Source organism: Rhagoletis zephyria, unplaced genomic scaffold, assembly GCF_001687245.7.
Source record: "Rhagoletis zephyria isolate East Lansing unplaced genomic scaffold, Rhagoletis_zephyria_1.1 Rzeph_scaffold_04883, whole genome shotgun sequence".
Lineage (NCBI taxonomy): Eukaryota > Metazoa > Arthropoda > Insecta > Diptera > Tephritidae > Rhagoletis > Rhagoletis zephyria.
Window position 1 is genome coordinate 15,137 of NW_016161966.1, and position 13,948 is coordinate 29,084.

The following is a 13,948-nucleotide window of genomic DNA, read 5'->3' on the forward strand; positions in this document are numbered from 1 at the left end:
TGTTTCTCCTTCGAGCCGGATTTGAACCAGCGACCTATGGATGTCTGCACTGCAGCAACCGGCTGTTTAAATTCCGATCGCCGCGCCAACGTTATTAATGTTGATGCAAGCAAATTTCGTCTACAGTCCACCGCTCTACCAACTGAGCTATCGAAGGCTGTTGGGCATCCGCTTCCATTGCGCTGTTTTGTCATTTCATATAAATACTCGTACTTAAATATATGTACATACATACGTACATAAGTATTTACTTGCAAACATATGAGTGCGAATCTGTCGTCTATTTCCATCCAGAAAAAGTAGCGAAATCAGCAGAATTAAATTAATTTCTCTCTCATTTTTTCCACTACTCTTTTGCTCGTCCACGTCCAGACAATCTCTTTTGCGTTTGGCTTTTCTGCAGCACTCCGTAGTTTGCTTCCATGCTTTGGAGCATCGCCAATCACCCGCGCACATGCGGTTAGTACTCACTTGCCACCTTTTACCGCTCCTACTAACATATTGCCAATTTACGGCGGCACGATTAACACGTCTTAACGTTCAACTGACTTTAGCTTTGGCTCAGTTTTCTGTGTGTTCTGCTGTTTTCTCTTTGCATCGATCTTTGCACCGGTTGCGCTTTTAATGTGCGAAATTACTGCGCTTTCTCTCTCTCTCTTTCCTCTCTTTCGCTTCGTCACCCAGCCACCCAGTTGCTAGCATTTAAAGTTTAAATTTTGAACGCTTGCAAATGCTTCCAGTTTTGCTCTTTCTGCTATTTTTAGACATTTTAGAGAAAGGAGAGAAAATTTGTTAGTATGCATTTGGCAAAAATAAGAGATCTAGTTCAGTTGCGTGCATCTAAAAGCGTAAACAGGCGGCCGCTTTGATCCGGATCAACTCGGGAATTAACTGCAGTTGATCCGGATTAAGTCCGAGTTCGTCCGGATCAACGCTGGCGTCTGTTTGAGCTTTAAGATTTTAATGTGCTTTCGTAGCCGTGGTGCAATCGCGCGACTAAAATTTAATCAGTCAACAACAGGTACATATATCGAAGCAGAAAACATGCCGCTTAAGTTCTTTCGTCTGAAGTTTTAAAGCAAATAACTTAAGTACAATGAGCTGCAGTAGATAGTGTAGCACATGTTGCTGTTAGTTTTTCATAACGAGAAAATCGAGACTTTTGGAAAATATCATATACGCCACAGCAAACTTTTCGCTTTTGAGCGTATCCGAAAGAACAACGATGAGGAAAGGAAGCAAGAAAATATGCTGCCTACGAGATCCGTTGAAGGGGGAAGCGAGAAGCTCTTTTTCGGAAAAGAAAACAGTGCGCGTGATTGCGAAGAGTATGAATTCTATTAAAAATTTGGGTAACTTTCAGAAAGTTTCAAGACCGAGAGGAATACCTGCAAGTATAAAACTAAAACCTAGGGTGCACCTAGATTATGGAGGCAACACTACAATTTGGCAAAATGCAATCATTGGACATGATGACGAACCCGAAACCCAAACTGAACTACCTCACCCGACCATGATGAGATAGTATCGACGAAGGCTCGGCTAAAAAACAAAAAAAAAATTGTACTGCATCTCCGAAGACTGAATGTTAAGCGAGCTTTGCCCAATCATTAAAAGCTTTGATCCCTCAATTTGTGCCAACTATCGCGTATCACTTTTATTTGGTCATTGGAGCATTAGACCAAGAAATCTCCACCATCGACCAGATATTCTAATTTCATGAAACCCCAGAAGACACACGTGAAAAGGCAATCAGCACACACCAACTCTTTATCGCTTTTAAAAACGCCTTTGATAGCACAAATAGGACTTGCTTATATACCGCTATATCTGAATTTTCCTTGGAAGGGCAAATTTGTTTTTAAAGCTTTTTTTTAATGGCAGAAGGACACTTCGAAGTTTGTCATTGTCCGTCTAGGGAAGACCTCAATATGAATAAAATTCTTTGATCCAAATGATGCATAGCCAATCGGGCAACGAACTAAATGTTTAATAAATATGTGCGCATTGCTATGTCACACTTGCCTGCCAAGCCACTTACGTACATGCATTCGTTTATGTAGACATCCTTGCTAATAGTAAACGTAAAGTAAATGACAAATGTCAAAGGATGCTGACGGTCGCTCGTTAGCTGTAAAACTTTTCCATTGTCTTAGGTCAGCAGGTGGTTATTTGGTGACTTCCACGAATGCCACATAGCTTCGCAATCGGTAACCGCGACCGGCAACTCAGCGGGCAACAGACGGCAAGAAAGTGTGTATGATGGCAAAATGGTGAGTGACCGCTTAAACTTCCAATGGCAATGTCCTGTGCATTAACCGTTAGTGGATTACGACCAGCACACGCCAAGTAGTTTCAAGGTATGTTGATGTGTGGGTTTAAGGCATTGCTCGTACACGCCATACTCGTGCTTTTGGAAAAATGCGCAATATAGATGGCAACGATTCGAGCTAATGTTGTCAAATTACGCAGCTTATTGGTCTTGTTTACCTTGAATACTTAGTTGGAATTTTAAACTGTATGACAATTGGAGGCCACAAAGTCAACAGTAGGTATTAAGAAGAAAGGGTAGTGAACGCGTATGATCCATTTATTTAACACAGTACCCCATCATCGTATGCCTGGAAATCCATAATAGTATTTTTTCGAATTTAATATAAATTAAGATCAACTATATCCGAGGAACAGAAGAATGCCAGAATTACCATATGCCTATCAAAAAAAAAAATAAGAGTTTTATCGCGGCGGCTTCCGTTGGGAGAGATATCATTGCACTTTTTACGCTAACAACAGCTGACCTCTGAACGTATTATTTAGTAAAAGCTGGCCAACAGCTGACCAGCGAAAGTATTCAAGTGTTCAAATCTCATCTGTTGCCTAGCATTTTTTGGCTGCCTAGATGGCCAACGAGACCTCACTTTCTCGATCCTCATTTAAATTTGAGAACGAAAGCAACTCCCAAACTTGGTAAAACTGGAAAATTTTATTTGTAGAGAGCATCATGTCGGTTTTCTAAACCTTCTTAGATCCGATCGCTGAACATAATTGGAGTAGAATATGCTCCTGAATACGTATGTATCTATTGATATTATTGAAGCTGAAATCCATACTTTGTTAGAGGATATAGGTATAGAGAAGCCTCTCTGGCTAACACGACCCTCCATATTACGATTCCGCATTCTTGTACTACCACAGGCGACATTTTCCAAATGATCACATAAAAATAGAGCTGAAAAATTAATGATCTTTTCTTTAAAGCGACTTACAAATGACAAAGTGTGAAAAAGCTTAAGAAAAACGCTTTTATTCCTGGAAGTAACAAGCCCTGTAAGAAAAATCCACAACCCCTCGATTCTCACAAAGTGCAACATTTAGCTTGTACAATATGAAAAAAAAAAATTGTATGCTTTTGTTTGCAAATAAAAAGGCATTTGTTTTTATGCAAGGAATGTAATATTTCATTAGGACATGCGCTGCCTTTATCGCATTTTTTATTATTAATGTTGCAGCACTTTACGTATGAATAGCTATATATATATGCGACGATTTTCTGCTTAATTCAACAATTGAGATGGCAGAGTACAAAGAGACTAAAACAGCAGCAGCGAAGAAAAATTGCTTTGAGCAAATTGAAAGCATCAGCAACAATTGGATAGAATCAAGTCCTTGACGCTTTGGCTATTGGCAAACCTGAAATGTTGTAGGGAGAGAAGCACACTAATTGGCACCAGTAATTCGTTCATTGTTGCGCATTTTATGCTTGAAATTGAATATGACAAAAATATTTGAAATAGAGATTCCAGACGGATATCGATTGTTCATCAAAATTACGAAAATATGCAGAAATAACTTTGCAAGCGACAGGACAATTCGCACAGCAATGCATGAAATTTTGTGGAGGATAATCGAATATGATCGAATATTTACGGATTGAAGTCTTAAGCTGCCTGGCACTGAGGCGCCGTACAGAAACAAGGACGCAAACATTTACGTGTATAGGTATGTGTAAGTGTAAGTGGAGTGGCCATTCAGACAGACATGAAATTAATGAAATAAAGTGAACACAACTTGAATTCCACATGATGCACACATACGCGCACACATTCTCATTGTTTAAATTCCGCATCGACTGCGTTTAGATATGTCAAGGTCCAGCATTAGCACCCACGGACGCGACCCACAAACGCACGACAGACGACGCACACACGTACACACGTGCACGTACACTTGTGAAATGAAATAAGGCTAAAATGCTTGTCGAGTGCGACATTTTCCGAAGAAGAACTAGAAAATCCCACATGCGTGCCATAATTTAATGCTCATCATTGGAAGCACGAATGCCGAATGCCTGAAGGTGCGTGTCAGAGGGTGCGATTGAATGGCGTTGCGCGAATAACGACCGACTGACTGCCGCTGAGACATATTTTGTAATTGTTTTTTCTTTTTTCTTTTACTCTCTATCCACATGGTAATGCTGTGAATCTGTACTTAATACTGACGTACACCCAGCGCAGCAATTACACGCGCGCACGTACACCCACCCACACTCACCCACAAATGTTGACAGTGACAGCGCATATACTAACTAAATAATATGCAACAACGTTTCTTGTTGACAGCGGAACGCATTTACTCACACGCTAACTTGCGCATCCACGAAAAACTCGCACACCGAGCGCGTGTGTGACGAGTGAGTGAATGAATGAATGCATGAAATAGCCACGCAACGCAATTATTTGCATTGAATCACTTGTGCGCCCAGGTGGGCGCTGGTAGGCACCAACAGTTCACAGTAAGGTAGGTATGTATGAGCATTAAGGTGGAGGTGAAATTCCGCAGTTTTTAAGAATCGTTGGTGCCGACTTTCAGAGAGCTGCCTTTCTAGCCCAGAAATAAAGGTACAAAGTATCACTTGCCTCATCGTGTATTTAGAGGTGTCCGCGACCAGTGTTGCCGTTGTGCGACTAAAGGGACAATTGGGCCCTTTTTAAGTGTCAATACCCTTTGACCCGACCTTTTGAAAATTTTGATTTTTTTTACCCTTTTCCAAAATTGTGTGTGCGACTTTTCCCCCTTTTCAGAGAATTCCGCGAAGGAAAACTTTTAAAGGAAATGCAACTCTTCTCCTTGCAGCAACTAGATTTATGTGTATATTTGCAACCCTGTGTTTTTGCAAAGCTAGTCCCGCAAAGTAAAAATAATAAGGCGATCCTTTTTTCGTCAATGACCCCTTTTTTGTGACTTTCTGAAAATTCTCAACGGCAACACTGCCCCCGACAGGATTAAATTCTGAAAAAACGGGCAAACCTCTATTTACAGATTATTAAGTGACCTTTTTAAAAAGTATTTTTTTATACAAATTAGAGGTTGCTAAATACGTATTTGATAGCCATTTATTTTTCCAAAAAACAACAACAGTTTCCGAAATATAGACGAAAAATCGGATTTCAGGGTCTCTATCAAAGTTACACACTATTCAAAAAAGTTAAAGAAACGCTTCTTAAAATTATTACTTAAAAATCTATAAAGTGTGTAGAGTTTTTTCCGATTTTATTTTTAATTATTTTATTTTTATTTTTTTAATCTGTCGGGACACCTCAAAAAAATATTTTTCATCCTTATTTCTAGGCTATAAAGGCAGCGTTCTGAACGTATGCTCAAACGATTTGCAAAAAAAAACACGCAATTTTACTCCATCTTAATGAGCATATGTATGTATGTATGTATGGTTCGAATGGGGAAATTTTGCGTATTCGCCCAGAGATGGGGGAAAATTGACATAAGCTTGCTTGCTCATGAGCCGTATGTGCGCTTGCATAGGTGTCACATCAAATGACACTGTGGCACGCAATAACAGCTAGGACAACTACAACAACAACAACAAAAACAACACCCATAACAACTAGACAACAATGTCAACACATCATCATCATATCACAATGTGAAAAGTACATACATTGCCAACACGCATCGTGCAACGCAGACAGGCACTCAAATTAATGTAAAATACAAGCAGAACTTATGAACCAACAAAGTGTTGCTACTCTAAAGCGCACGCACACGCACTGACATACATACATATGTACATACATAAATGCGTAGCACATTTTTGGTTTTTTTTTTTAAATATTTTTTCAACTGTTGTAAGTACATCTGCTTTTATAATAAAAATACTATAACAGATTGGCGCTTACAAAATATGTTAGTGTTTGGCCGAGCTTCTCCTGCGACTTATGGCATGCGCCTTGATGTTGTGTTGTCACACAAAGGCGATTGTATTTTTATGTGAAACTGCTTTTATAACAGCTGGTTTTATTTGCACCAACGAAAGTTGTCCTTTAATGCTGTCTACCATATGCCGCGTGTGCCTTCTGTGGCAACAGCTAGCGATTTATTTTTCATAGGCATCGTGAAGTACACCCAACTAAACACGCATATTGTGTATGTATGTGTGTATGTTTATGATCACTCTATTATTTGCCAAAAAATATTATTCAAATTCACACAACTTTTCACAATTCAGTGCACGCGCGCCGCATTAATATTTGGGACATTGAACCCATTTCCGAGTGTCAATAGTTTTTCATTAGTTTGCAGTTGGGCGTTTGTTGATTTAATACTTGAATTATATTTAATTACGGTAAACATATTTTGGAAACAAAAATAAAGGCACAAGTTTTCGTTTTGCATATATTTATATTCTTTAAAAAAAAAACTAAAACCTCGCTATTAAAATTTCCATTCGTGCTGTCATGAGGTTACTTTAAGAATGAAAGTTTAAAGCAATTCCCATTCTTACTGTCATCAGGTGTGTAACTTGAGAATGCGAATGAATCGCTGCATCTTTTAGGCGCATCAATATTACATAGTTACATCCCGCGCTAATAAAAGCGAGGTAATAAAAAAAGGGTGAAGGCAAAAGATAAGGCATGTGGCCACTTATATTTAGCTGGCCACAGCTGACGTAAGGCCTATTCTCTTCTATTTTTTTCGAAGTTACACGCTGCCTAAAACACCCCAAAAGCAAAGCTCTCTCGGTTCTTCTTGCGATTAGCTCCAGCTTTTATAAGCTTTGTTACTGTCCACTGCAGGTTGGCTGTTACCACACTCAGACTTGGCTTCCTAGGATCGCTGTACCTTGAGGCACATGACCTAAATAGCATTCAACCAAGAGAATTCGTGGGTCAAAGAAGACCTCTAGCCTAGTGGAGGTGCGTTACAATAGATCGTGATTGGTCGCGGTAACTTGCTTCCTCCGCTATATAATAAACAGATCTTCTTATCAATCGCTGGAAACTGAGCAGCAAACAAGCTGGTAAGGCTGGGAGGAAACCGACGAACTCAAACTCAGGGCTTAGCGCAGGCTTAGCGTAATATCTTCACTTGAGCAACGATTCAAAACGGCCTTTATTTTTTGTTAGCAAATAAAAGTTGGTCATGGAAATCTAATTTTTTGAACTGATCAAGTTTTAGTGAGAAAAGATTTAAATCCATACATAAACTCTATTGAATATTGCTTCAATGAGGACATGCGGCAATGAATGCGCTTCCCTACATCTGACTTTTGTTGTAGCTACAGGAATGAGAAAGAGGTTTGAGTGTTTTCCACTGCTCGCCTCTAGAGAAAGATTATTTCAAATTTTTAATAGACGCTTGTCTCAACGTGTGGCTGATCTCGACCCTGTAGAAAGGCGGTCGAGCAAACTCGTTTAAGTTAGCGTTCAAACTAAGCCTATTATCAATTAATTACTGATCCTATTCTCATTTTCTCTCCTTTATCATGAAATTCTCCCTTCATTAGTATTAGGGTTGCAGTTTATTAAATGGATGTTTACGATTACGATACCACCACGTTTGCTTATTTATATTGTACATATTTAATAAAATAAATATTAATGAGAACCAAACGGCTGCACAAGAAAAGTTCGGCAGGCTTTTGTGTGTATGTATATGTAAGAGCCGAGTTATCGTTATTATTTTAATGGTTCCTAACTAATAGAATAAAGATAATATGTATGTACATATGTGGTATTACACGTGTATGTATGTATGTATGAAAATCAGGCTTTGTACTAATTTCCCAAATGCGAATGTGAAATATATATTTAACATAGTTAGAAATGTTGTTAGAAATAGTGATAAAGTAGCCGCCAGACGCATGAGTAACTGTATTTATATGTATGTACGTTGAAGCAACACGTGCCACCATTTTGTGGCTTTTTGCAAAATGCATTTGCGGAACGCAACGCGTAGGCTTTAAGGCAGAAGAGATTAAATGCTATTTACATAAAGCCACAATTCCGACAATGTTGCTTTGCAGTTTACTTTGTGCAATTTTATGGTAACAAGCTGAAAAGGAATGCATGACTTTAATGCAACATATAGCTTTCAATTTAAAACTAGTGAGCTAATGTACATACATACATACATACATACATACATACATACACACATAGTTCTGAGCCCTTTTTCTTGCAGAAAACAGGGGAGTTGCGAATTTGGAGGGGAAAATGTTAGAAATAAACGGTATGCTACAAAATTTGTAAGCTTTCAAATTATGACTGATTTATAAAAATTTAGCAAGGATTAGACATCCATTGGACAATGATAAGAAACATTTGCCGCTGTTCAATTTTTTGACAAATCACGCACATGCGCCTCCTGACAGAAAAGCATGGTTATTTGTACCTTAATCCGCCATATTATTTAAATACATGAAATTTTGAGTTGTGTTGTTATTGCAGAGAACCATTAATATAAAGATTTTTAAACTTTTTATTACTCAAATGGCTCGTCTTTCATTAAAAATATTTTTCTGACGGCTACCCACTTAATTAACAGAAACTTTAATGAATAGAAACTTCATCAAATGTCATGTTGAGCATTTATTACCAGCACTTATCAACCAAATATTTACGCAGGTGCCAATGCATATTTTTAGGTACAAGTCTTCAAGGTAAAGCTTTACTTTTCGTGTTGTAATGAAAACATAAATATTTATTTACGCCATCAAGCAGCACACGAATGCCTTTTGACTTTTCTGTTTTTGTTTTTTTCTAAGAAATCCATAGGTTTTTTCGGTCTTCAGTTTTCAATTATTTCTTAAATAAATATTACTTTGTTCTACATATTTCTTGTTATTCAATGCAACACTGCCATTGCAAGAGAATCCTTTAATGATAAATCAGCCGCCTTAGCTTCATTTTCTCCGAACCGGTTCACTTTTCACTTTTGGTTTCGATGTATTTACTATGGGCGGCATAAACATTTTCGAGTGAAAATTTTTTTCGGGCAAAACTCAGGATAAGGCGGGATATTTGAGCAACGCCTTTTATTCAGTATTTATTTACTTCACTGCCGATAAATAAAACACAAACGAGTACAAAAGCAAAGCACACAAAAGCTAAGTGAAAGGCCAAGTCTAATCAATCAATGGAAGCCATTAACGTTTGTATTTAGTCGCCTTGTTTTGTTTACAAAAATTTGTCTGCTTCTATTTGATTTAGTATTTTATCCATTCATGTCATCGGTGATACGCATTAAACTGAGAAATTAGCTGCAGGCATTCAAATGTTGTTGTTTGCAATTTTGACATATAGCAGCAATAAGTGCTTTCAATGTTTCCAAAAGAAAAAAAAAAGAAAATATTTCTTAATAGTCTACTCAAAATCAATCAAAAGACAGACTCCTACCACCGAGTGAACATCTTTTTTTGTAGCCTCTTAAGCCATGCCCATCATTTAGTCAATCAATTTGGCTAAACTGTTTAGGTGTTTCGAACTATTGGTATCCGAAAAACCTGAAGCTTATTGCTGAAGTGCAAGGCATTCCTATAGGAAGTTCAGAATAGGTTGTATCTTACAGCTTCCCGATACGGTTATATTTATATCAATGGCTTTATATATGTATGTGTTTTGTGTCTTTTTAACATTTTGGCTTTTCTTAAAGAGGCGTAATTGGCTTCACCAGATAACAGTTGAAAAGCTAGTGTCGATAAACTTCTTTCTCAATGTCATGCAAATGATCCGTAGGGGCTGTTGAGTGACATTTGGCAATAAGTTGCCTGTCTACCCTTACCCACCTAATACTAAATACTTGCTACAATGCAATAAAAAAGCGTTAGGAAGTTTTTGCCCCATTTTTGTTTGCTTGTTTAGTTTCGTCTTAAAACAAAGACAAAAATCGTAACTGAAACGTTTAACTAGTCAAGTATTTAGATATATCCACATACTCCATTCGCTACGGTTGTTAGTGGTACTTATGGACAAATATATGCCGCATTGGGCGTTGATATTTAGTTAGGTGAACCAAAATGATTGATTGCGCCTTTGACAGGAAAAAACAGAAATCGAATCGAATGCAGACTTACTGACAGGCTCACCTACTGATTGCATGTACATATGTCTGTATGTCTCTGTCTGTCTGACGCTTTAAGCGAGTTTTAATCTAAGTGCCTATCTCACTCTGTCCAGCCAAATGTTGGATAGACTGACTGACTGACTGGCAATCGGATTCAATAGAAATTGTGAAATTTAACGGTATGCGTGTGAATCTGCAGAGGGCGAACTTTTTGTTGAGGATTTCTACTTTATTCGGTAATTCGAAATGTATGTATATACATAAAGAAAAAGGATTGTAAAGAACAAATTTGAAACTTTACTACTCAATGCAGACACAAACGGTGTGTGGAGTGTGAGATAAGATTTTACAAGGAAATCCCAGTTATTTAGGTACTAGTGTTACAAAGGCCATTATTTTCTTAAGGAAAATAAGTTGGCTTTAATCTCAGCTCATTCTATTTGAAGTGTAATAGCAGAAATTTGATAAAGTTTATTTGGAAAGCTAAAAGGGAGGGAAATGTAAGTGTAAAGAAAGTGTCTTATCGAATTTAAAAATGATACCTTTTTTTTAAACATCTGCAAAGAAAACAGAAAACTTTTTTTAAATGCACTTAAATGTATTTAAGTATTCACTCATCTTAACGAACAAACGTCCACTAGAAAATCGACATTTTGATCGATTTTAAAATAGTTATATCTCTGCTGTCTAAATTTGAGTAAATCACATATTTTCCCGCTAAATAATTACATACATATGTATTCTTATGAATAAGACAAAAGATAAGCCTTAATAAGCCTACTGTCATTTCCTCGAAAATTTATAAATTATAAATAAATTACTATGAACTACATAAAAACTGATTAGTTCACACTAAACATAATTCTTACAATTTTATATATACATATATGTATCGCACCAATAATCAAGCATTCGAGGAAACCACAGTGAAAATAGTAGTAGTATACACATCCAACTTTATCATGAGTTTCATTTTCCTCGAACCGGGTAATTTTTCACTTTTCGTTTCCATGTATTCACTATGAGCGGATTTAAAAATTTCGGGTGAAATTGTTTTTTGGGGTGAAACTCGCGATGAGGCTGATTTTGTTCTAAATAGTGAACTACTGGTAATCGGTACAGCTATGAAATTTTTACACAGCAAAGAATAACCTATATACTTAACTGGATTTTTTTTTGTGGATTATGACTCTCGATATGATTATCTAAATATACATATATACAAACGACAGCAAATTTTCCACACAAAAAAAATCAATATACTCGCGCAACTAGGGGCCAAATATAGTAAAATTGCATTTTTAATTTTTCTCTCTGACGTCAGTATTTTTTAAAAGGACTTCGAAGCTCGAAAGAAATAATTAATTCAAAAAGTTACTGACCCCTAGTTTCGCAAGTATATTGATTTTTTTGTGTGTTTTGATATTTTTTAGTTTTTGCCTCACGGTGTTATACGAGTATGTATGTACATACATTAGGGTGGTCTAAAATGAGTAAAGTCGGAATTGGAATGCTCTCATCCCCTAAGATTATTCTATATGGAAGAAATATGCCCTACTTTTCGTAGAAATGGTATGTATTTCTTGAAAATCAAAATTTTTCGATCGGAAAACCATGGTTCTCTTCAGAAGACTTCCAGTAACAATGCCCAACTGTTTATTTAATCATCTATTAATACTAAAGATTTTTTATTTATCCCCCATTGCATTTTGAGGCATTTTCTGGGGGTTTCGGCAGACCTATAAAATATAATTACTATGAAAAAATTGGGAATCCCCTGCAGAGAACCAGAGTTTTCCGATCGAAACATATTGATTTTCAAGAATTCCATACCATTTCTACGAAAAGTTGTTTATTTCCCATACAAAATAAAAAATAGGGTATACTTTTTTTTTGATATAGAACAGCCCCAGGGGATGACAGCATAAAAAGTCTGACTTTACTCTTTCACGTGCATTTTTGGACCACCCGAATGTGCATGGGTCAGCAGTTGGAAATTTGTTACAGTACTATTAGCTTCCATTACGTTTTGCGCCATAAATTGCTTCAAAAGCACTTCAAAAGTTTAAATGTTTACTTTCAATTGCACTTACCTTTTAAAGACTCTTATTTTTTTGTAATTATAGCAACAATAATTAAACTTTCCTTTTATTTAAATCGACGTTTAATCGTTTTGTGTGTATCTTAAGCACTTCTGAATTCATTTAATTGTTTTTTTATTTTTCTTCTTTAGTTTTTGCCGCATTTACTCAGCAATTCGAAGATATACTAAAAATTGCACAGAAAAATTATTTTAAATCAATTTATACCTTTTTTAAAACAACATTGTGCCAACAATAAATTAAAATCATACAATTAAATACGACAATGAATATTGCATATTATGTAATTAAAAAGAAAATTCTGTCTAAAACATGCGCCCCACATGCGAACACTTCACCAGCAATTTGGAGTTTCGAGCTCAACTTGGTCTAGGCTGCTTAGGCAGAGAAGGCCCCAGTCGCCAGTGAGGAAAATAATTATAATCCGTTTGAAGAACTTTGCGAAATCAATGTAAAAAATTTTTATCTGCACCAAAAAATCTGTTTTCCAGAAGTAAGACATCTAAAAGAAGGTTCTGCAGATTATACTTCTGTCAACATAGCCCAGGGAATCACTCAAATTAAGCCGGAAATATGCAGCATAGCCCTTCTAAGTTGGATCCCTCGGAACCGTGTCACCGTTAAAAGCCTCGGTGTATACTTCGACGACATTTCGAGAAATCGTTCGTTGTAGAAAGCGCTGCTGTAAAAACTAGGCGATGGGCCTTCATTGCTTGTTGGTTAGTGTTTAGGCGCCTAAATGTATACTACATTCTCGATCAACCCGTTCTAGAACTAGAGGTGATCTGTAGAAAAAATTTTTGCCGTTGTGTATAATGTCCAACAGACTGTCCGGTATTTGAAGGTGTGCTGAGCCGTTGTCCCTCACCAGATTAACATTTTGATCAATGTGAGTACCAAAACTACAGAATCTTCAACGGCCTGCAAGTTGTGGAAGCACTCATACTACTTTAGTAATTTTTAAAAGATTTAAGCAAGGCTGGCAAATCGAAGCAAAAGCTTCAAAAGCTTATTTTGTATATATCTGGCAATTTTGAAGGTTTTTGCATATATTCGACTTGCGTGCTCACGAAATGTGTTAAAAAAAAAACGATAGCAATGCGTCAAACAAGGAGAATTCATACACATGTTTTTTTTTATACTTCTGCTATCACGATGTATGAATTCGCTTTGATACTGCTACAGCTAGAAGGAATCCGAACAAATTTGGCTTTCATTAAGATAAATTTTGCTTGTCTAGTAGTAGGCGTAACAAAGCTGCAAACGAAAGGTTTGACATTGAAAAAAATTGTTAAATAGCATTACTAAAATGTTGAGCACAAATATATATACATATGTATATTCAAAAAACTGTTGGGCAGAAACCCTGGCGTAATCACAATTGCTTATATGTATGTACATATAAAATATGTATTATTTACTGCCTCCACAATTAGGAGTGAAGGTTCATCGAATTACTTCCCAGCAGAATTTAGTTTATTTAAATA

General features: G+C 36.8%; 1 non-coding gene across 1 annotated transcript; it reads right to left on the minus strand.

The window, feature by feature from the left end:
* Positions 1-6: 6 nt before the first annotated feature.
* On the minus strand, positions 7-157 carry TRNAY-GUA (transfer RNA tyrosine (anticodon GUA)). The gene is made up of 2 exons: positions 121-157; positions 7-42 (listed from the first exon to the last, which is right to left on the minus strand). It is a non-coding gene; the product is annotated as a tRNA-Tyr (tRNA).
* Between the last annotated feature and the right edge of the window lie 13,791 nt (positions 158-13,948).